The sequence below is a fragment of the Schistocerca nitens genome, chromosome 12, assembly GCF_023898315.1.
Source record: "Schistocerca nitens isolate TAMUIC-IGC-003100 chromosome 12, iqSchNite1.1, whole genome shotgun sequence".
Classification (NCBI taxonomy): Eukaryota; Metazoa; Arthropoda; class Insecta; order Orthoptera; family Acrididae; genus Schistocerca; species Schistocerca nitens.
In genome coordinates this window covers 182,217,455-182,239,455 of record NC_064625.1, presented here as the reverse complement: position 1 = coordinate 182,239,455, position 22,001 = coordinate 182,217,455, and positions in this window count along the sequence as shown.

The following is a 22,001-nucleotide window of genomic DNA, read 5'->3' as shown; positions in this document are numbered from 1 at the left end:
AATCGCATCGGAATTGAATATAAAAGGCACAATACCACTTAAGTACAAGAAGAGTGAGTCTCCTAAGAGTTTGTGGTTTGAGCGGCTCCTGGGAGACCAGTATTGGATTCCGATGCACCAGTGCAGGTTTACTGTATCCCTTGGACCTTCACATTGACGATGAAACACAGAAATCGCATCGGAATTGAATATAAAAGGCACAGTGCCGACTTAAGTACAAGAAGAGTGAGTCTCCTAAGAGTTTGTGGTTTGAGCGGATCCTGGGAGACCAGTATTCGATTCCGATGCACCAGTGCAGGTTTACTGTATCCCTTGAACCTTCACATTGACGATGAAACACAGAAATCGCATCCGAATTGAATATTAAAGGCACAGTGCCGACTTAAGTACAAGAAGAGTGAATCTTCTACGAGTTTGTGCTTTGGGCGGCTCCTGGGAGACCAGTATTGGATTCCGATGCACCAGTGCAGGTTTACTGTATCCCTTGGACCTTCACATTGACGATGAAACACAGAAATCGCATCGGAATTGAATATAAAAGGCACAGTGCCGACTTAAGTACAAGAAGAGTGAATCTTCTAAGAGTTTGTGTTTTGAGCGGATCCTGGGAGACCAGTATTGGATTCCGATGCACCAGTGCAGGTTTACTGTATCCCTTGGACCTTCACATTGACGATGAAACAAAGAAATCGCATCGGAATTGAATATAAAAGGCACAATACCGAATTAAGTACAAGAAGAGTGAGTCTCTTAAGAGTTTGTGGTTTGAGCGGCTCCTGGGAGACCAGTATTGGATTCCGATGCACCAGTGCAGGTTTACTGTATCCCTTCGACCTTCACACTGACAATGAAACACAGAAATCGCATCGGAATTGAATATAAAAGGCACAGTGCCGACTTAAGTACAAGAAAAGTGAAACTTCTACGAGTTTGTGCTTTGAGCGGCTATTGGGAGACCAGTATTAGATTCCGATGCACCAGTGCAGGTTTACTGTATCCCTTGGACCTTCACATTGACGATGAAACACAGAAATCGCATCGTATTGAATATAAAAGGCACAGTGCCGACTTAAGAACAAGAAGAGTGAATCTTCTAAGAGTTTGTGCTTTGAGCGGCTCCTGGGAGACCAGTATTAGATTCCGATGCACCAGTGCAGGTTTACTGTATCCCTTGGACCTTCACATTGACGATGAAACACAGAAATCGCATCGGAATTGAATACAAAAGGTACAATGCCGACTTAAGTACAAGAAGAGTGAATCTTCTCAGAGTTTGTGCTTTGAGCGGCTCCTGGGAGACCAGTATTGGATTCCGATGCACCAGTGCAGGTTTACTGTATCCCTTGGACCTTCACATTGACGATGAAACACAGAAATCGCATCGGTATTGAATATAAAGGCACAATGCCAGCTTAAGTACAAGAAGAGTGAATCTTCTAAGAGTTTGTGCTTTGAGCGGCTCCTGGGAGACCAGTATTAGATTCCGATGCACCAGTGCAGGTTTACTGTATCCCTTGGACCGTCACATTGACGATGAAACACAGAAATCGCATCGGAATTGAATATAAAAGGAACAATGCCGACTTAAGTACAAGAAGAGTGAATCTTCTAAGAGTTTGTGCTTTGAGCGGCTCCTGGGAGACCAGTATGAGATTCCGATGCACCAGTGAAGGTTTACTGTATCCCTTGGACCTTCACATTGACGATGAAACACAGAAATCGCATCGGAATTGAATATAAAAGGCACAATGCCGACTTAAGTACAAGAAGAGTGAATCTTCTAAGAGTTTGTGCTTTGAGCGGCTCCTGGGAGACCAGTATTGGATTCCGATGCACCAGTGCAGGTTTACTCTATCCCTTGCACCTTCACATTGACGATGAAACACAGAAATCGCATCGGAATTGAATATAAAAGGCACAGTGCCGACTTAAGTACAAGAAGAGTGAATCTCCTAAGAGTTTGTGCTTTGAGCGGCTCCTGGGAGACCAGTATTAGATTCCGATGCACCAGTGCAGGTTTACTGTATCCCTTGGACCTTCACATTGACGATGAAACACAGAAATCGCATCGGAATTGAATATAAAAGGCACAATGCCGACTTAAGTACAAGAAGAGTGAGTCTCCTAAGAGTTTGTGGTTTGAGCGGCTCCTGGGAGACCAGTATTTGATTCCGATGCACCAGTGCAGGTTTACTGTATCCCTTGGACCTTCACATTGACAATGAAACACAGAAATCGCACCGGAATTGAATATAAAAGGCACAGTGCCGACTTAAGTACAAGAAAAGTGAATCATCTAAGAGTTTGTGCTTTTAGTGGCTCCTGGGAGACCAGTATTAGATTCCGATGCACCAGTGCAGGTTTACTGTATCCCTTGGACCGTCACATTGACAATGAAACACAGAAATCGCATCGGAATTGAATATAAAAGGCACAATGCCGACTTATGTACAAGAAGAGTGAATTTTCTAAGAGTTTGCGTTTTGAGCGGCACCTGGGAGACCAGTATTGGATTCCGATGCACCAGTGCAGGTTTACTGTATCCCTGGGACCTTCACATTGACGATGAAACACAGAAATCGCATCGGAATTGAATATAAAAGGCACAGTGCCGACTTAAGTACAAGAAGAGTGAATCTTCTAAGAGTTTGTGTTTTGAGCGGATCCTGGGAGACCAGTATTGGATTCCGATGCACCAGTGCAGGTTTACTGTATCCCTTGGACCTTCACATTGACGATGAAACAAAGAAATCGCATCGGAATTGAATATAAAAGGCACAATACCGACTTAAGTACAAGAAGAGTGAGTCTCTTAAGAGTTTGTGGTTTGAGCGGCTCCTGGGAGACCAGTATTGGATTCCGATGCACCAGTGCAGGTTTACTGTATCCCTTCGACCTTCACACTTACAATGAAACACAGAAATCGCATCGGAATTGAATATCAAAGGCACAATGCCGACTTAAGTACAAGAAGAGTGAATTTTCTAAGAGTTTGCGCTTTGAGCGGCTCCCGGGAGACCAGTATTAGATTCCGATGCACCAGTGCAGGTTTACTGTATCCCTTGGACCTTCACATTGACAATGAAACACAGAAATCGCATCGGAATTGAATATAAAAGGCACAATACCGACTTAAGTACAAGAAGATTGAATCTTCTAAGTGTTTGTGCTTTGAGCGGCTCCTGGGAGACCAGTATTAGATTCCGATGCACCAGTGCAGGTTTACTGTATCCCTTGGACCTTCACATTGACGACGAAACACAGAAATCGCATCGGAATTGAATATAAAAGGCATAATACCGACTTAAGTACAAGAAGAGTGAATCTTCTAAGAGTTTGTGCTTTGAGCGGCTCCTGGGAGACCAGTATTGGATTCCGATGCACCAGTGCAGGTTTACTCTATCCCTTGCACCTTCACATTGACGATGAAACACAGAAATCGCATCGGACTTGAATATAAAAGGCACAGTGCCGACTTAAGTACAAGAAGAGTGAATCTTCTAAGAGTTTGTGCTTTGAGCGGCTCCTGGGAGACCAGTATTAGATTCCGATGCACCAGTGCAGGTTTACTGTATCCCTTGGACCTTCACATTGACGATGAAACACAGAAATCGCATCGGAATGGAATATAAAAGGCACAATGCCGACTTAAGTACAAGAAGAGTGAGTCTCCTAAGAGTTTGTGGTTTGAGCGGCTCCTGGGAGACCAGTATTTGATTCCGATGCACCAGTGCAGGTTTACTGTATCCCTTGGACCTTCACATTGACAATGAAACACAGAAATCGCATCGGAATTGAATATAAAAGGCACAGTGCCGACTTAAGTACAAGAAAAGTGAATCATCTAAGAGTTTGTGCTTTGAGTGGCTCCTGGGAGACCAGTATTAGATTCCGATGCACCAGTGCAGGTTTACTGTATCCCTTGGACCGTCACATTGACAATGAAACACAGAAATCGCATCGGAATTGAATATAAAAGGCACAATGCCGACTTATGTACAAGAAGAGTGAATTTTCTAAGAGTTTGCGTTTTGAGCGGCACCTGGGAGACCAGTATTGGATTCCGATGCACCAGTGCAGGTTTACTGTATCCCTGGGACCTTCACATTGACGATGAAACACAGAAACCGCATCGGAATTGAATATAAAAGGCACAATGCCGACTTAAGTACAAGAAGAGTGAATCTTCTACGAGTTTGTGCTTTGAGCGGCTCCTGGGAGACCAGTATTAGATTCCGATGCACCAGTGCAGGTTTACTGTAAACCTTGGACCTTCACATTGACGATGAAACACAGAAATCGCATCGGAATTGAATATCAAAGGCACAATGCCGACTTAAGTACAAGAAGAGTGAATTTTCTAAGAGTTTGCGCTTTGAGCGGCTCCCGGGAGACCAGTATTAGATTCCGATGCACCAGTGCAGGTTTACTGTATCCCTTGGACCTTCACATTGACAATGAAACACAGAATTCGCATCGGAATTGAATATAAAAGGCACAATGCCGACTTAAGTACAAGAAGAGTGAATCTTCTAAGAGTTTGTGCTTTGAGCGGCTCCTGGGAGACCAGTATTGGATTCCGATGCACCAGTGCAGGTTTACTCTATCCCTTGCACCTTCACATTGACGATGAAACACAGAAATCGCATCGGACTTGAATATAAAAGGCACAGTGCCGACTTAAGTACAGGAAGAGTGAATCTTCTAAGAGTTTGTGCTTTGAGCGGCTCCTGGGAGACCAGTATTAGATTCCGATGCACCAGTGCAGGTTTACTGTATCCCTTGGACCTTCACATTGACGATGAAACACAGAAATCGCATCGGAATGGAATATAAAAGGCACAATGCCGACTTAAGTACAAGAAGAGTGAGTCTCCTAAGAGTTTGTGGTTTGAGCGGCTCCTGGGAGACCAGTATTTGATTCCGATGCACCAGTGCAGGTTTACTGTATCCCTTGGACCTTCACATTGACAATGAAACACAGAAATCGCATCGGAATTGAATATAAAAGGCACAGTGCCGACTGAAGTACAAGAAAAGTGAATCATCTAAGAGTTTGTGCTTTGAGTGGCTCCTGGGAGACCAGTATTAGATTCCGATGCACCAGTGCAGGTTTACTGTATCCCTTGGACCGTCACATTGACAATGAAACACAGAAATCGCATCGGAATTGAATATAAAAGGCACAATGCCGACTTATGTACAAGAAGAGTGAATTTTCTAAGAGTTTGCGTTTTGAGCGGCACCTGGGAGACCAGTATTGGATTCCGATGCACCAGTGCAGGTTTACTGTATCCCTGGGACCTTCACATTGACGATGAAACACAGAAACCGCATCGGAATTGAATATAAAAGGCACAATGCCGACTTAAGTACAAGAAGAGTGAATCTTCTACGAGTTTGTGCTTTGAGCGGCTCCTGGGAGACCAGTATTAGATTCCGATGCACCAGTGCAGGTTTACTGTAAACCTTGGACCTTCACATTGACGATGAAACACAGAAATCGCATCGGAATTGAATATAAAAGGCCCAGTGCCGACTTAAGTACAAGAAGACTGAATCTTCTACGAGTTTGTGCTTTGAGTGGCTCCTGGGAGACCAGTATTAGATTCCGATGCACCAGTGCAGGTTTACTGTATCCCTTGGATCTTCACATTGACGATGAAACACAGAAATCGCATCGGAATTGAATATAAAAGGCACAATGCCGACTTAAGTACAAGAAGAGTGAACCTTCTAAGAGTTTGTGCATTGAGCGGCTCCTGGGAGAACAGTATTAGATTCCGATGCACCAGTGCAGGTTTACTGTATCCCTTGGACCGTCACATTGACAATGAAACACAGAAACCGCATCGGAATTGAATATAAAAGGCACAATGCCGACTTAAGTACAAGGAGAGTGAATCTTCTACGAGTTTGTGCTTTGAGCGGCTCCTGGGAGACCAGTATTAGATTCCGATGCACCAGTGCAGGTTTACTGTATCCCTTGGACCTTCACATTGACGATGAAACACAGAAATCGCATCGGAATTGAATATCAAAGGCACAATGCCGACTTAAGTACAAGAAGAGTGAATTTTCTAAGAGTTTGCGCTTTGAGCGGCTCCCGGGAGACCAGTATTAGATTCCGATGCACCAGTGCAGGTTTACTGTATCCCTTGGACCTTCACATTGACAATGAAACACAGAAATCGCATCGGAATTGAATATAAAAGGCACAATGCCGACTTAAGTACAAGAAGAGTGAATCTTCTAAGAGTTTGTGCTTTGAGCGGCTCCTGGGAGACCAGTATTGGATTCCGATGCACCAGTGCAGGTTTACTGTATCCCTTGGACCTTCACATTGACGATGAAACACAGAAATCGCATCGGAATTGAATATAAAAGGCACAATGCCGACTAAAGTACAAGAAGAGTGAATCTTCTAAGAGTTTGTGCTTTGAGTGGCTCCTGGGAGACCAGTATTAGATTCCGATGCACCAGTGCTGGTTTACTGTATCCCTTGGACCTTCACATTGACGATGACACACAGAAAGCGCATCGGAATTGATTATAAAAGGCATAATGCCGACTTAAGTACAAGAAGAGTGAATCTTCTAAGAGTTTGTGCTTTGAGCGGCTCCTGGGAGACCAGTATTAGATTCCGATGCACCAGTGCAGGTTTACTGTATCCCTTGGACCTTCACATTGACGATGAAACACAGAAATCGCATCGGAATTGAATATAAAAGGCACAATGCCGACTTAAGTACAAGAAGAGTGAATCTTCTAAGAGTTTGTGCTTTGAGTGGCTCCTGGGAGACCAGTATTAGATTCCGATGCACCAGTGCTGGTTTACTGTATCCCTTGGACCTTCACATTGACGATGACACACAGAAAGCGCATCGGAATTGATTATAAAAGGCACAATGCCGACTTAAGTACAAGAAGAGTGAATCTTCTAAGAGTTTGTGCTTTGAGCGGCTCCTTGGAGACCAGTATTAGATTCCGATGCACCAGTGCAGGTTTACTCCATCCCTTGGACCGTCACATTGACAATGAAACACAGAAATCGCATCGGAATTGAATATCAAAGGCACAATGCCGACTTATGTACAAGAAGAGTGAATTTTCTAAGAGTTTGCGCTTTGAGCGGCACCTGGGAGACCAGTATTGGATTCCGATGCACCAGTGCAGGTTTACTGTATCCCTGGGACCTTCACATTGACGATGAAACACAGAAACAGCATCGGAATTGAATATAAAAGGCACAATGCCGACTTAAGTACAAGAAGAGTGAATCTTCTACGAGTTTGTGCTTTGAGCGGCTCCTGGGAGACCAGTATTAGATTCCGATGCACCAGTGCAGGTTTACTGTATCCCTTGGACCGTCACATTGACAATGAAACACAGAAATCGCATCGGAATTGAATATAAAAGGAACAATGCCGACTTATGTACAAGAAGAGTGAATTTTCTAAGAGTTTGCAATTTGTGCGGCACCTGGGAGACCAGTATTGGATTCCGATGCACCAGTGCAGGTTTACTGTATCCCTGGGACCTTCACATTGACGATGAAACACAGAAACCGCATCGGAATTGAATATAAAAGGCACAATGCCGACTTGTACAAGAAGAGTGAATCTTCTACGAGTTTGTGCTTTGAGCGCTCCTGGGAGACCAGTATTAGATTCCGATGCACCAGTGCAGGTTTACTGTATCCCTTGGACCGTCACATTGACAATGAAACACAGAAATCGCATCGGAATTGAATATAAAAGGCAGAATGCCAACTTATGTACAAGAAGAGTGAATCTTCTAAGGGTTTGTGCTTTGAGCGGCACCTGGGAGACCAGTATTAGATTCCGATGCACCAGTGCAGGTTTACTGTATCCCTTGGACCTTCACATTGACGATCAATCACAGAAATCGCATCGGAATTGAATATCAAAGGCACAATGCCGACTTAAGTACAAGAAGAGTGAATTTTCTAAGAGTTTGCGCTTTGAGCGGCTCCCGGGAGACCAGTATTAGATTCCGATGCACCAGTGCAGGTTTACTGTATCCCTTGGACCTTCACATTGACAATGAAACACAGAAATCGCATCGGAATTGAATATAAAAGGCACAATACCGACTAAAACACAAGAAGATTGAATCTTCTAAGTGTTTGTGCTTTGAGCGGCTCCTGGGAGACCAGTATTAGATTCCGATGCACCAGTGCAGGTTTACTGCATCCCTTGGACCTTCACATTGACGAAACACAGAAATCGCATCGGAATTGAATATAAAAGGCACAATGCCGACTTAAGTACAAAAAGAGTGAATCTTCTAAGAGTTTGTGCTTTGAGCGGCTCCTGGGAGACCAGTATTGGATTCCGATGCACCAGTGCAGGTTTACTGTATCCCTTCGACCTTCACACTGACAATGAAACACAGAAATCGCATCGGAATTGAATATAAAAGGCACAGTGCCGACTTAAGTACAAGAAAAGTGAAACTTCTACGAGTTTGTGCTTTGAGCGGCTATTGGGAGACCAGTATTAGATTCCGATGCACCAGTGCAGGTTTACTGTATCCCTTGGACCTTCACATTGACGATGAAACACAGAAATCGCATCGGAATTGAATATAAAAGGCACAGTGCCGACTTAAGTACAAGAAGAGTGAATCTTCTCAGAGTTTGTGCTTTGAGCGGCTCTTGGGAGACCAGTATTAGATTCCGATGCACCAGTGCAGGTTTACTGTATCCCTTGGACCGTCACATTGACAATGAAACACAGAAATCGCATCGGAATTGAATATAAAAGGCACAATGCCGACTTATGTACAAGAAGAGTGAATCTTCTAAGAGTTTGTGCTTTGAGCGGCACCTGGGAGACCAGTATTGGATTCCGATGCACCAGTGCAGGTTTACTGTATCCCTTGGACCTTCACATTGACGATGAAACACAGAAATCGCATCGGAATTGAATATAAAAGGAACAATGCCGACTTAAGAACAAGAAGAGTGAATTTTCTAAGAGTTTGTGCTTTGAGCGGCTCCTGGGAGACCAGTATGAGATTCCGATGCACCAGCGAAGGTTTACTGTATCCCTTGGACCTTCACATTGACGATGAAACACAGAAATCGCATCGGAATTGAATATAAAAGGCACAATGCCGACTTAAGTACAAGAAGAGTGAATCTTCTAAGAGTTTGTGCTTTGAGCGGCTCCTGGGAGACCAGTATTGGATTCCGATGCACCAGTGCAGGTTTACTGTATCCCTAGGACCTTCACATTGACGATGAAACACAGAAATCGCATCGGTATTGAATATAAAGGCACAATGCCAGCTTAAGTACAAGAAGAGTGAATCTTCTAAGAGTTTGTGCTTTGAGCGGCTCCTGGGAGACCAGTATTAGATTCCGATGCACCAGTGCAGGTTTACTGTATCCCTTGGACCTTCACATTGACGATGAAACACAGAAATCGCATCGGAATTGAATACAAAAGGTACAATGCCGACTTAAGTACAAGAAGAGTGAATCTTCTAAGAGTTTGTGATTTGAGCGGCTCCTGGGAGACCAGTATTGGATTCCGATGCACCAGTGCAGGTTTACTGTATCCCTTGGACCTTCACATTGACGATGAAACACAGAAATCGCATCGGTATTGAATATAAAGGCACAATGCCAGCTTAAGTACAAGAAGAGTGAATCTTCTAAGAGTTTGTGCTTTGAGCGGCTCCTGGGAGACCAGTATTAGATTCCGATGCACCAGTGCAGGTTTACTGTATCCCTTGGACCTTCACATTGACGATGAAACACAGAAATCGCATCGGAATTGAATATAAAAGGAACAATGCCGTCTTAAGTACAAGAAGAGTGAATCTTCTACGAGTTTGTGCTTTGAGCGCTCCTGGGAGACCAGTATTAGATTCCGATGCACCAGTGCAGGTTTACTGTATCCCTTGGACCGTCACATTGACAATGAAACACAGAAATCGCATCGGAATTGAATATAAAAGGCAGAATGCCAACTTATGTACAAGAAGAGTGAATCTTCTAAGGGTTTGTGCTTTGAGCGGCACCTGGGAGACCAGTATTAGATTCCGATGCACCAGTGCAGGTTTACTGTATCCCTTCGACCTTCACATTGACGATCAAACACAGAAATCGCATCGGAATTGAATATCAAAGGCACAATGCCGACTTAAGTACAAGAAGAGTGAATTTTCTAAGAGTTTGCGCTTTGAGCGGCTCCCGGGAGACCAGTATTAGATTCCGATGCACCAGTGCAGGTTTACTGTATCCCTTGGACCTTCACATTGACAATGAAACACAGAAATCGCATCGGAATTGAATATAAAAGGCACAATACCGACTAAAACACAAGAAGATTGAATCTTCTAAGTGTTTGTGCTTTGAGCGGCTCCTGGGAGACCAGTATTAGATTCCGATGCACCAGTGCAGGTTTACTGCATCCCTTGGACCTTCACATTGACGAAACACAGAAATCGCATCGGAATTGAATATAAAAGGCACAATGCCGACTTAAGTACAAAAAGAGTGAATCTTCTAAGAGTTTGTGCTTTGAGCGGCTCCTGGGAGACCAGTATTGGATTCCGATGCACCAGTGCAGGTTTACTGTATCCCTTCGACCTTCACACTGACAATGAAACACAGAAATCGCATCGGAATTGAATATAAAAGGCACAGTGCCGACTTAAGTACAAGAAAAGTGAAACTTCTACGAGTTTGTGCTTTGAGCGGCTATTGGGAGACCAGTATTAGATTCCGATGCACCAGTGCAGGTTTACTGTATCCCTTGGACCTTCACATTGACGATGAAACACAGAAATCGCATCGGAATTGAATATAAAAGGCACAGTGCCGACTTAAGTACAAGAAGAGTGAATCTTCTCAGAGTTTGTGCTTTGAGCGGCTCTTGGGAGACCAGTATTAGATTCCGATGCACCAGTGCAGGTTTACTGTATCCCTTGGACCGTCACATTGACAATGAAACACAGAAATCGCATCGGAATTGAATATAAAAGGCACAATGCCGACTTATGTACAAGAAGAGTGAATCTTCTAAGAGTTTGTGCTTTGAGCGGCACCTGGGAGACCAGTATTGGATTCCGATGCACCAGTGCAGGTTTACTGTATCCCTTGGACCTTCACATTGACGATGAAACACAGAAATCGCATCGGAATTGAATATAAAAGGAACAATGCCGACTTAAGAACAAGAAGAGTGAATTTTCTAAGAGTTTGTGCTTTGAGCGGCTCCTGGGAGACCAGTATGAGATTCCGATGCACCAGCGAAGGTTTACTGTATCCCTTGGACCTTCACATTGACGATGAAACACAGAAATCGCATCGGAATTGAATATAAAAGGCACAATGCCGACTTAAGTACAAGAAGAGTGAATCTTCTAAGAGTTTGTGCTTTGAGCGGCTCCTGGGAGACCAGTATTGGATTCCGATGCACCAGTGCAGGTTTACTGTATCCCTAGGACCTTCACATTGACGATGAAACACAGAAATCGCATCGGTATTGAATATAAAGGCACAATGCCAGCTTAAGTACAAGAAGAGTGAATCTTCTAAGAGTTTGTGATTTGAGCGGCTCCTGGGAGACCAGTATTAGATTCCGATGCACCAGTGCAGGTTTACTGTATCCCTTGGACCTTCACATTGACGATGAAACACAGAAATCGCATCGGAATTGAATACAAAAGGTACAATGCCGACTTAAGTACAAGAAGAGTGAATCTTCTAAGAGTTTGTGATTTGAGCGGCTCCTGGGAGACCAGTATTGGATTCCGATGCACCAGTGCAGGTTTACTGTATCCCTTGGACCTTCACATTGACGATGAAACACAGAAATCGCATCGGTATTGAATATAAAGGCACAATGCCAGCTTAAGTACAAGAAGAGTGAATCTTCTAAGAGTTTGTGCTTTGAGCGGCTCCTGGGAGACCAGTATTAGATTCCGATGCACCAGTGCAGGTTTACTGTATCCCTTGGACCTTCACATTGACGATGAAACACAGAAATCGCATCGGAATTGAATATAAAAGGAACAATGCCGTCTTAAGTACAAGAAGAGTGAATCTTCTAAGAGTTTGTGCTTTGAGCGGCTCCTGGGAGACCAGTATGAGATTCCGATGCACCAGTGAAGGTTTACTGTATCCCTTGGACCTTCACATTGACGATGAAACACAGAAATCGCATCGGAATTGAATATAAAAGGCACAATGCCGACTTAAGTACAAGAAGAGTGAATCTTCTAAGAGTTTGTGCTTTGAGCGGCTCCTGGGAGACCAGTATTGGATTCCGATGCACCAGTGCATGTTTACTCTATCCCTTGCACCTTCACATTGACGATGAAACACAGAAATCGCATCGGAATTGAATATAAAAGGCACAGTGCCGACTTAAGTACAAGAAGAGTGAATCTCCTAAGAGTTTGTGCTTTGAGCGGCTCCTGGGAGACCAGTATTAGATTCCGATGCACCAGTGCAGGTTTACTGTATCCCTTGGACCTTCACATTGACGATGAAACACAGAAATCGCATCGGAATGGAATATAAAAGGCACAATGCCGACTTAAGTACAAGAAGAGTGAGTCTCCTAAGAGTTTATGGTTTGAGCGGCTCCTGGGAGACCAGTATTTGATTCCGATGCACCAGTGCAGGTTTACTGTATCCCTTGGACCTTCACATTGACAATGAAACACAGAAATCGCACCGGAATTGAATATAAAAGGCACAGTGCCGACTTAAGTACAAGAAAAGTGAATCATCTAAGAGTTTGTGCTTTGAGTGGCTCCTGGGAGACCAGTATTAGATTCCGATGCACCAGTGCAGGTTTACTGTATCCCTTGGACCGTCACATTGACAATGAAACACAGAAATCGCATCGGAATTGAATATAAAAGGCACAATGCCGACTTATGTACAAGAAGAGTGAATTTTCTAAGAGTTTGCGCTTTGAGCGGCACCTGGGAGACCAGTATTGGATTCCGATGCACCAGTGCAGGTTTACTGTATCCCTGGGACCTTCACATTGACAATGAAACACAGAAATCGCATCGGAATTGAATATAAAAGGCACAATACCGACTTAAGTACAAGAAGATTGAATCTTCTAAGAGTTTGTGCTTTGAGCGGCTCCTGGGTGACCAGTATTGGATTCCGATGCACCAGTGCAGGTTTACTCTATCCCTTGCACCTTCACATTGACGATGAAACACAGAAATCGCATCGGACTTGAATATAAAAGGCACAGTGCCGACTTAAGTACAAGAAGAGTGAATCTCCTAAGAGTTTTTGCTTTGAGCGGCTCCTGGGAGACCAGTATTAGATTCCGATGCACCAGTGCAGGTTTACTGTATCCCTTGGACCTTCACATTGACGATGAAACACAGAAATCGCATCGGAATGGAATATAAAAGGCACAATGCCGACTTAAGTACAAGAAGAGTGAGTCTCCTAAGAGTTTGTGGTTTGAGCGGCTCCTGGGAGACTAGTATTTGATTCAGATGCACCAGAGCAGGTTTACTGTATCCCTTGGACCTTCACATTGACAATGAAACACAGAAATCGCATCGGAATTGAATATAAAAGGCACAGTGACGACTTAAGTACAAGAAAAGTGAATCATCTAAGAGTTTGTGCTTTGAGTGGCTCCTGGGAGACCAGTATTAGATTCCGATGCACCAGTGCAGGTTTACTGTATCCCTTGGACCGTCACATTGACAATGAAACACAGAAATCACATCGGAATTGAATATAAAAGGCACAATGCCGACTTAAGTACAAGAAGAGTGAATCTTCTACGAGTTTGTGCTTTGAGCGGCTCCTGGGAGACCAGTATTAGATTCCGATGCACCAGTGCAGGTTTACTGTATCCCTTGGACCTTCACATTGACGATGAAACACAGAAATCGCATCGGAATTGAATATAAAAGGCACAGTGCCGAATTAAGTACAAGAAGAGTGAATCTTCTAAGAGTTTGTGCATTGAGCGGCTCCTGGGAGAACAGTATTAGATTCCGATGCACCAGTGCAGGTTTACTGTATCCCTTGGACCGTCACATTGACAATGAAACACAGAAATCGCATCGGAATTGAATATAAAAGGCACAATGCCGACTTATGTACAAGAAGAGTGAATTTTCTAAGAGTTTGCGCTTTGAGCGGCACCTGGGAGACCAGTATTGGATTCCGATGCACCAGTGCAGGTTTACTGTATCCCTGGGACCTTCACATTGACGATGAAACACAGAAACCGCATCGGAATTGAATATAAAAGGCACAATGCCGACTTAAGTACAAGGAGAGTGAATCTTCTACGAGTTTGTGCTTTGAGCGGCTCCTGGGAGACCAGTATTAGATTCCGATGCACCAGTGCAGGTTTACTGTATCCCTTGGACCTTCACATTGACGATGAAAAACAGAAATCGCATCGGAATTGAATATCAAAGGCACAATGCCGACTTAAGTACAAGAAGAGTGAATTTTCTAAGAGTTTGCGCTTTGAGCGGCTCCCGGGAGACCAGTATTAGAATCCGATGCACCAGTGCAGGTTTACTGTATCCCTTGGACCTTCACATTGACAATGAAACACAGAAATCGCATCGGAATTGAATATAAAAAGCACAATGCCGACTTAAGTACAAGAAGAGTGAATCTTCTAAGAGTTTGTGCTTTGAGCGGCTCCTGGGAGACCAGTATTGGATTCCGATGCACCAGTGCAGGTTTACTGAATCCCTTGGACCTTCACATTGACGATGAAACACAGAAATCGCATCGGAATTGAATATAAAAGGCACAATGCCGACCTAAGTACAAGAAGAGTGAATCTTCTAAGAGTTTGTGCTTTGAGTGGCTCCTGGGAGACCAGTATTAGATTCCGATGCACCAGTGCTGGTTTACTGTATTCCTTGGACCTTCACATTGACGATGAAACACAGAAAGCGCATCGGAATTGATTATAAAAGGCACAATGCCGACTTAAGTACAAGAAGAGTGAATCTTCTAAGAGTTTGTGCTTTGAGCGGCTCCTGGGAGACCAGTATTAGATTCCGACGCACCAGTGCAGGTTTACTCCATCCCTTGGACCGTCACATTGACAATGAAACACAGAAATCGCATCGGAATTGAATATCAAAGGCACAATGCCGACTTATGTACAAGAAGAGTGAATTTTCTAAGAGTTTGCGCTTTGAGCGGCACCTGGGAGACCAGTATTGGATTCCGATGCACCAGTGCAGGTTTACTGTATCCCTGGGACCTTCACATTGACGATGAAACACAGAAACCGCATCGGAATTGAATATAAAAGGCACAATGCCGACTTAAGTACAAGAAGAGTGAATCTTCTACGAGTTTGTGCTTTGAGCGGCTCCTGGGAGACCAGTATTAGATTCCGATGCACCAGTGCAGGTTTACTGTATCCCTTGGACCGTCACATTGACAATGAAACACAGAAATCGCATCGGAATTGAATATAAAAGGCACAATGCCGACTTATGTACAAGAAGAGTGAATTTTCTAAGAGTTTGCCCTTTGAGCGGCACCTGGGAGACCAGTATTGGATTCCGATGCACCAGTGCAGGTTTACTGTATCCCTGGGACCTTCACATTGACGATGAAACACAGAAACCGCATCGGAATTGAATATAAAAGGCACAATGCCGACTTAAGTTCAAGAAGAGTGAATCTTTTACGAGTTCGTGCTTTGAGCGGCTCCTGGGAGACCAGTATTAGATTCCGATGCACCAGTGCAGGTTTACTGTATCCCTTGGACCGTCACATTGACAATGAAACACAGAAATCGCATCGGAATTGAATATAAAAGGCAGAATGCCAACTTATGTACAAGAAGAGTGAATCTTCTAAGGGTTTGTGCTTTGAGCGGCACCTGGGAGACCAGTATTAGATTCCGATGCACCAGTGCAGGTTTACTGTATCCCTTGGACCTTCACATTGACGATCAAACACAGAAATCGCATCGGAATTGAATATCAAAGGCACAATGCCGACTTAAGTACAAGAAGAGTGAATTTTCTAAGAGTTTGCGCTTTGAGCGGCTCCCGGGAGACCAGTATTAGATTCCGATGCACCAGTGCAGGTTTACTGTATCCCTTGGACCTTCACATTGACAATGAAACACAGAAATCGCATCGGAATTGAATATAAAAGGCACAATACCGACTTAAGTACAAGAAGATTGAATCTTCTAAGTGTTTGTGCTTTGAGCGGCTCCTGGGAGACCAGTATTAGATTCCGATGCACCAGTGCAGGTTTACTGTATCCCTTGGACCTTCACATTGACGACGAAACACAGAAATCGCATCGGAATTGAATATAAAAGGCACAATGCCGACTTAAGTACAAGAAGAGTGAATCTTCTAAGAGTTTGTGCTTTGATCGGCTCCTGGGAGAGCAGTATTGGATTCCGATTCACCAGTGCAGGTTTACTCTATCCCTTGCACCTTCACATTGACGATGAAACACAGAAATCGCATCGGACTTGAATATAAATGGCACAGTGCCGACTTAAGTACAAGAAGAGTGAATCTCCTAAGAGTTTGTGCTTTGAGCGGCTCCTGGGAGACCAGTATTAGATTCCGATGCACCAGTGCAGGTTTACTGTATCCATTGGACCTTCACATTGACGATGAAACACAGAAATCGCATCGGAATGGAACATAAAAGGCACAATGCCGACTTAAGTACAAGAAGAGTGAATTTTCTACGAGTTTGTTCTTTGAGCGGCTCCTGGGAGACCAGTATTAGATTCCGATGCACCAGTGCAGGTTTACTGTATCCCTTGGACCTTCACATTGACGATGAAACACAGAAACCGCATCGGAATTGAATATAAAAGGCACAATGCCGACTTAAGTACAAGAAGAGTGAATCTTCTACGAGTTTGTGCTTTGAGCGGCTCCTGGGAGACCAGTATTAGATTCCGATGCACCAGTGCAGGTTTACTGTATCCCTTGGACCTTCACATTGACGATGAAACACAGAAATCGCATCGGAATTGAATATCAAAGGCACAATGCCGACTTAAGTACAAGAAGAGTGAATTTTCTAAGAGTTTGCGCTTTGAGCGGCTCCCGGGAGACCAGTATTAGATTCCGATGCACCAGTGCAGGTTTACTGTATTCCTTGGACCTTCACATTGACAATGAAACACAGAAATCGCATCGGAATTGAATATAAAAGGCACAATGCCGACTTAAGTACAAGAAGAGTGAATATTCTCAGAGTTTGTGCTTTGAGCGGCTCCTGGGAGACCAGTATTAGATTCCGATGCACCAGTGCAGGTTTACTGTATCCCTTGGACCTTCACATTGACGATGAAACACAGAAATCGCATCGGAATGGAATATAAAAGGCACAATGGAGACTTAAGTACAAGAAGAGTGAGTCTCCTAAGAGTTTGTGGTTTGAGCGGCTCCTGGGAGACCAGTATTTAATTCCGATGCACCAGTGCAGGTTTACTGTATCCCTTGGACCTTCACATTGACAATGAAACACAGAAATCGCATCGGAATTGAATATAAAAGGCACAGTGCCGAATTAAGTACAAGAAGAGTGAATCTATTAAGAGTTTGTGCATTGAGCGGCTCCTGGGAGAACAGTATTAGATTCCGATGCACCAGTGCAGGTTTACTGTATCCCTTGGACCGTCACATTGACAATGAAACACAGAAATCGCATCGGAATTGAATATAAAAGGCACAATGCCGACTTATGTACAAGAAGAGTAATTTTCTAAGAGTTTGCGCTTTGAGCGGCACCTGGGAGACCAGTATTGGATTCCGATGCACCAGTGCAGGTTTACTGTATCCCTGGGACCTTCACATTGACGATGAAACACAGAAACCGCATCGGAATTGAATATAAAAGGCACAATGCCGACTTAAGTACAAGGAGAGTGAATCTTCTACGAGTTTGTGCTTTGAGCGGCTCCTGGGAGACCAGTATTAGATTCCGATGCACCAGTGCAGGTTTACTGTATCCCTTGGACCTTCACATTGACGATGAAACACAGAAATCGCATCGGAATTGAATATCAAAGGCACAATGCCGACTTAAGTACAAGAAGAGTGAATTTTCTAAGAGTTTGCGCTTTGAGCGGCTCCCGGGAGACCAGTATTAGATTCCGATGCACCAGTGCAGGTTTACTGTATCCCTTGGACCTTCACATTGACAATGAAACACAGAAATCGCATCGGAATTGAATATAAAAGGCACAATGCCGACTTAAGTACAAGAAGAGTGAATCTTCTAAGAGTTTGTGCTTTGAGCGGCTCCTGGGAGACCAGTATTGGATTCCGATGCACCAGTGCAGGTTTACTGAATCCCTTGGACCTTCACATTGACGATGAAACACAGAAATCGCATCGGAATTGAATATAAAAGGCACAATGCCGACTTAAGTACAAGAAGAGTGAATCTTCTAAGAGTTTGTGCTTTGAGTGGCTCCTGGGAGACCAGTATTAGATTCCGATGCACCAGTGCTGGTTTACTGTATCCCTTGGACCTTCACATTGACGATGAAACACAGAAAGCGCATCGGAATTGATTATAAAAGGCACAATGCCGACTTAAGTACAAGAAGAGTGAATCTTCTAAGAGTTTGTGCTTTGAGCGGCTCCTGGGAGACCAGTATTAGATTCCGATGCACCAGTGCAGGTTTACTCCATCCCTTGGACCGTCACATTGACAATGAAACACAGAAATCGCATCGGAATTGAATATCAAAGGCACAATGCCGACTTATGTACAAGAAGAGTGAATTTTCTAAGAGTTTGCGCTTTGAGCGGCACCTGGGAGACCAGTATTGGATTCCGATGCACCAGTGCAGGTTTACTGTATCCCTGGGACCTTCACATTGACGATGAAACACAGAAACCGCATCGGAATTGAATATAAAAGGCACAATGCCGACTTAAGTACAAGAAGAGTGAATCTTCTACGAGTTTGTGCTTTGAGCGGCTCCTGGGAGACCAGTATTAGATTCCGATGCACCAGTGCAGGTTTACTGTATCCCTTGGACCGTCACATTGACAATGAAACACAGAAATCGCATCGGAATTGAATATAAAAGGCACAATGCCGACTTATGTACAAGAAGAGTGAATTTTCTAAGAGTTTGCGCTTTGAGCGGCACCTGGGAGACCAGTATTGGATTCCGATGCACCAGTGCAGGTTTACTGTATCCCTGGGACCTTCACATTGACGATGAAACACAGAAACCGCATCGGAATTGAATATAAAAGGCACAATGCCGACTTAAGTACAAGAAGAGTGAATCTTCTACGAGTTCGTGCTTTGAGCGGCTCCTGGGAGACCAGTATTAGATTCCGATGCACCAGTGCAGGTTTACTGTATCCCTTGGACCGTCACATTGACAATGAAACACAGAAATCGCATCGGAATTGAATATAAAAGGCAGAATGCCAACTTATGTACAAGAAGAGTGAATCTTCTAAGGGTTTGTGCTTTGAGCGGCACCTGGGAGACCAGTATTAGATTCCGATGCACCAGTGCAGGTTTACTGTATCCCTTGGACCTTCACATTGACGATCAAACACAGAAATCGCATCGGAATTGAATATCAAAGGCACAATGCCGACTTAAGTACAAGAAGAGTGAATTTTCTAAGAGTTTGCGCTTTGAGCGGCTCCCGGGAGACCAGTATTAGATTCCGATGCACCAGTGCAGGTTTACTGTATCCCTTGGACCTTCACATTGACAATGAAACACAGAAATCGCATCGGAATTGAATATAAAAGGCACAATACCGACTTAAGTACAAGAAGATTGAATCTTCTAAGTGTTTGTGCTTTGAGCGGCTCCTGGGAGACCAGTATTAGATTCCGATGCACCAGTGCAGGTTTACTGTATCCCTTGGACCTTCACATTGACGACGAAACACAGAAATCGCATCGGAATTGAATATAAAAGGCACAATGCCGACTTAAGTACAAGAAGAGTGAATCTTCTAAGAGTTTGTGCTTTGATCGGCTCCTGGGAGACCAGTATTGGATTCCGATGCACCAGTGCAGGTTTACTCTATCCCTTGCACATTCACATTGACGATGAAACACAGAAATCGCATCGGACTTGAATATAAATGGCACAGTGCCGACTTAAGTACAAGAAGAGTGAATCTCCTAAGAGTTTGTGCTTTGAGCGGCTCCTGAGAGACCAGTATTAGATTCCGATGCACCAGTGCAGGTTTACTGTATCCATTGGACCTTCACATTGACGATGAAACACAGAAATCGCATCGGAATGGAACATAAAAGGCACAATGCCGACTTAAGTACAAGAAGAGTGAATTTTCTACGAGTTTGTGCTTTGAGCGGCTCCTGGGAGACCAGTATTAGATTCCGATGCACCAGTGCAGGTTTACTGTATCCCTTGGACCTTCACATTGACGATGAAACACAGAAATCGCATCGGAATTGAATATCAAAGGCACAATGCCGACTTAAGTACAAGAAGAGTGAATTTTCTAAGAGTTTGCGCTTTGAGCGGCTCCCGGGAGACCAGTATTAGATTCCGATGCACCAGTGCAGGTTTACTGTATCCCTTGGACCTTCACATTGACAATGAAACACAGAAATCGCATCGGAATTGAATATAAAATGCACAATGCCGACTTAAGTACAAGAAGAGTGAATCTTCTAAGAGTTTGTGCTTTGAGCGGCTCCTGGGAGACCAGTATTGGATTCCGATGCACCAGTGCAGGTTTACTGTATCCCTTGGACCTTCACATTGACGATGAAACACAGAAATCGCATCGGAATTGAATATAAAAGGCACAATGCCGACTTAAGTACAAGAAGAGTGAATCTTCTAAGAGTTTGTGCTTTGAGTGGCTCCTGGGAGACCAGTATTAGATTCCGATGCACCAGTGCAGGTTTACTGTATCCCTAGGACCTTCACATTGACGATGACACACAGAAAGCGCATCGGAATTGATTATAAAAGGCACAATGCCGACTTAAGTACAAGAAGAGTGAATCTTCTAAGAGTTTGTGCTTTGAGCGGCTCCTGGGAGACCAGTATTAGATTCCGATGCACCAGTGCAGGTTTACTCCATCCCTTGGACCTTCACATTGACGATGAAACACAGAAATCGCATCGGAATTGAATATAAAAGGCCCAGTGCCGACTTAAGTACAAGAAGACTGAATCTTCTACGAGTTTGTGCTTTGAGTGGCTCCTGGGAGACCAGTATTAGATTCCGATGCACCAGTGCAGGTTTACTGTATCCCTTGGATCTTCACATTGACGATGAAACACAGAAATCGCATCGGAATTGAATATAAAAGGCACAATGCCGACTTAAGTACAAGAAGAGTGAACCTTCTAAGAGTTTGTGCTTTGAGCGGCTCCTGGGAGACCAGTATTGGATTGCGATGCACCAGTGCAAGTTTACTGTATCCCTTGGACCTTCACATTGACGATGAAACACAGAAATCGCATCGGAATTGAATATAAAAGGCACAATGCCGACTTAAGTACAAGAAGAGTGAATATTCTCAGAGTTTGTGCTTTGAGCGGCTCCTGGGAGACCAGTATTAGATTCCGATGCACCAGTGCAGGTTTACTGTATCCCTTGGACCTTCACATTGACGATGAAACACAGAAATCGCATCCGAATGGAATATAAAAGGCACAATGGAGACTTAAGTACAAGAAGAGTGAGTCTCCTAAGAGTTTGTGGTTTGAGCGGCTCCTGGGAGACCAGTATTTAATTCCGATGCACCAGTGCAGGTTTACTGTATCCCTTGGACCTTCACATTGACAATGAAACACAGAAATCGCATCGGAATTGAATATAAAAGGCACAGTGCCGACTTAAGTACAAGAAGAGTGAATCGTCTAAGAGTTTGTGCATTGAGCGGCTCCTGGGAGAACAGTATTAGATTCCGATGCACCAGTGCAGGTTTACTGTATCCCTTGGACCGTCACATTGACAATGAAACACAGAAAT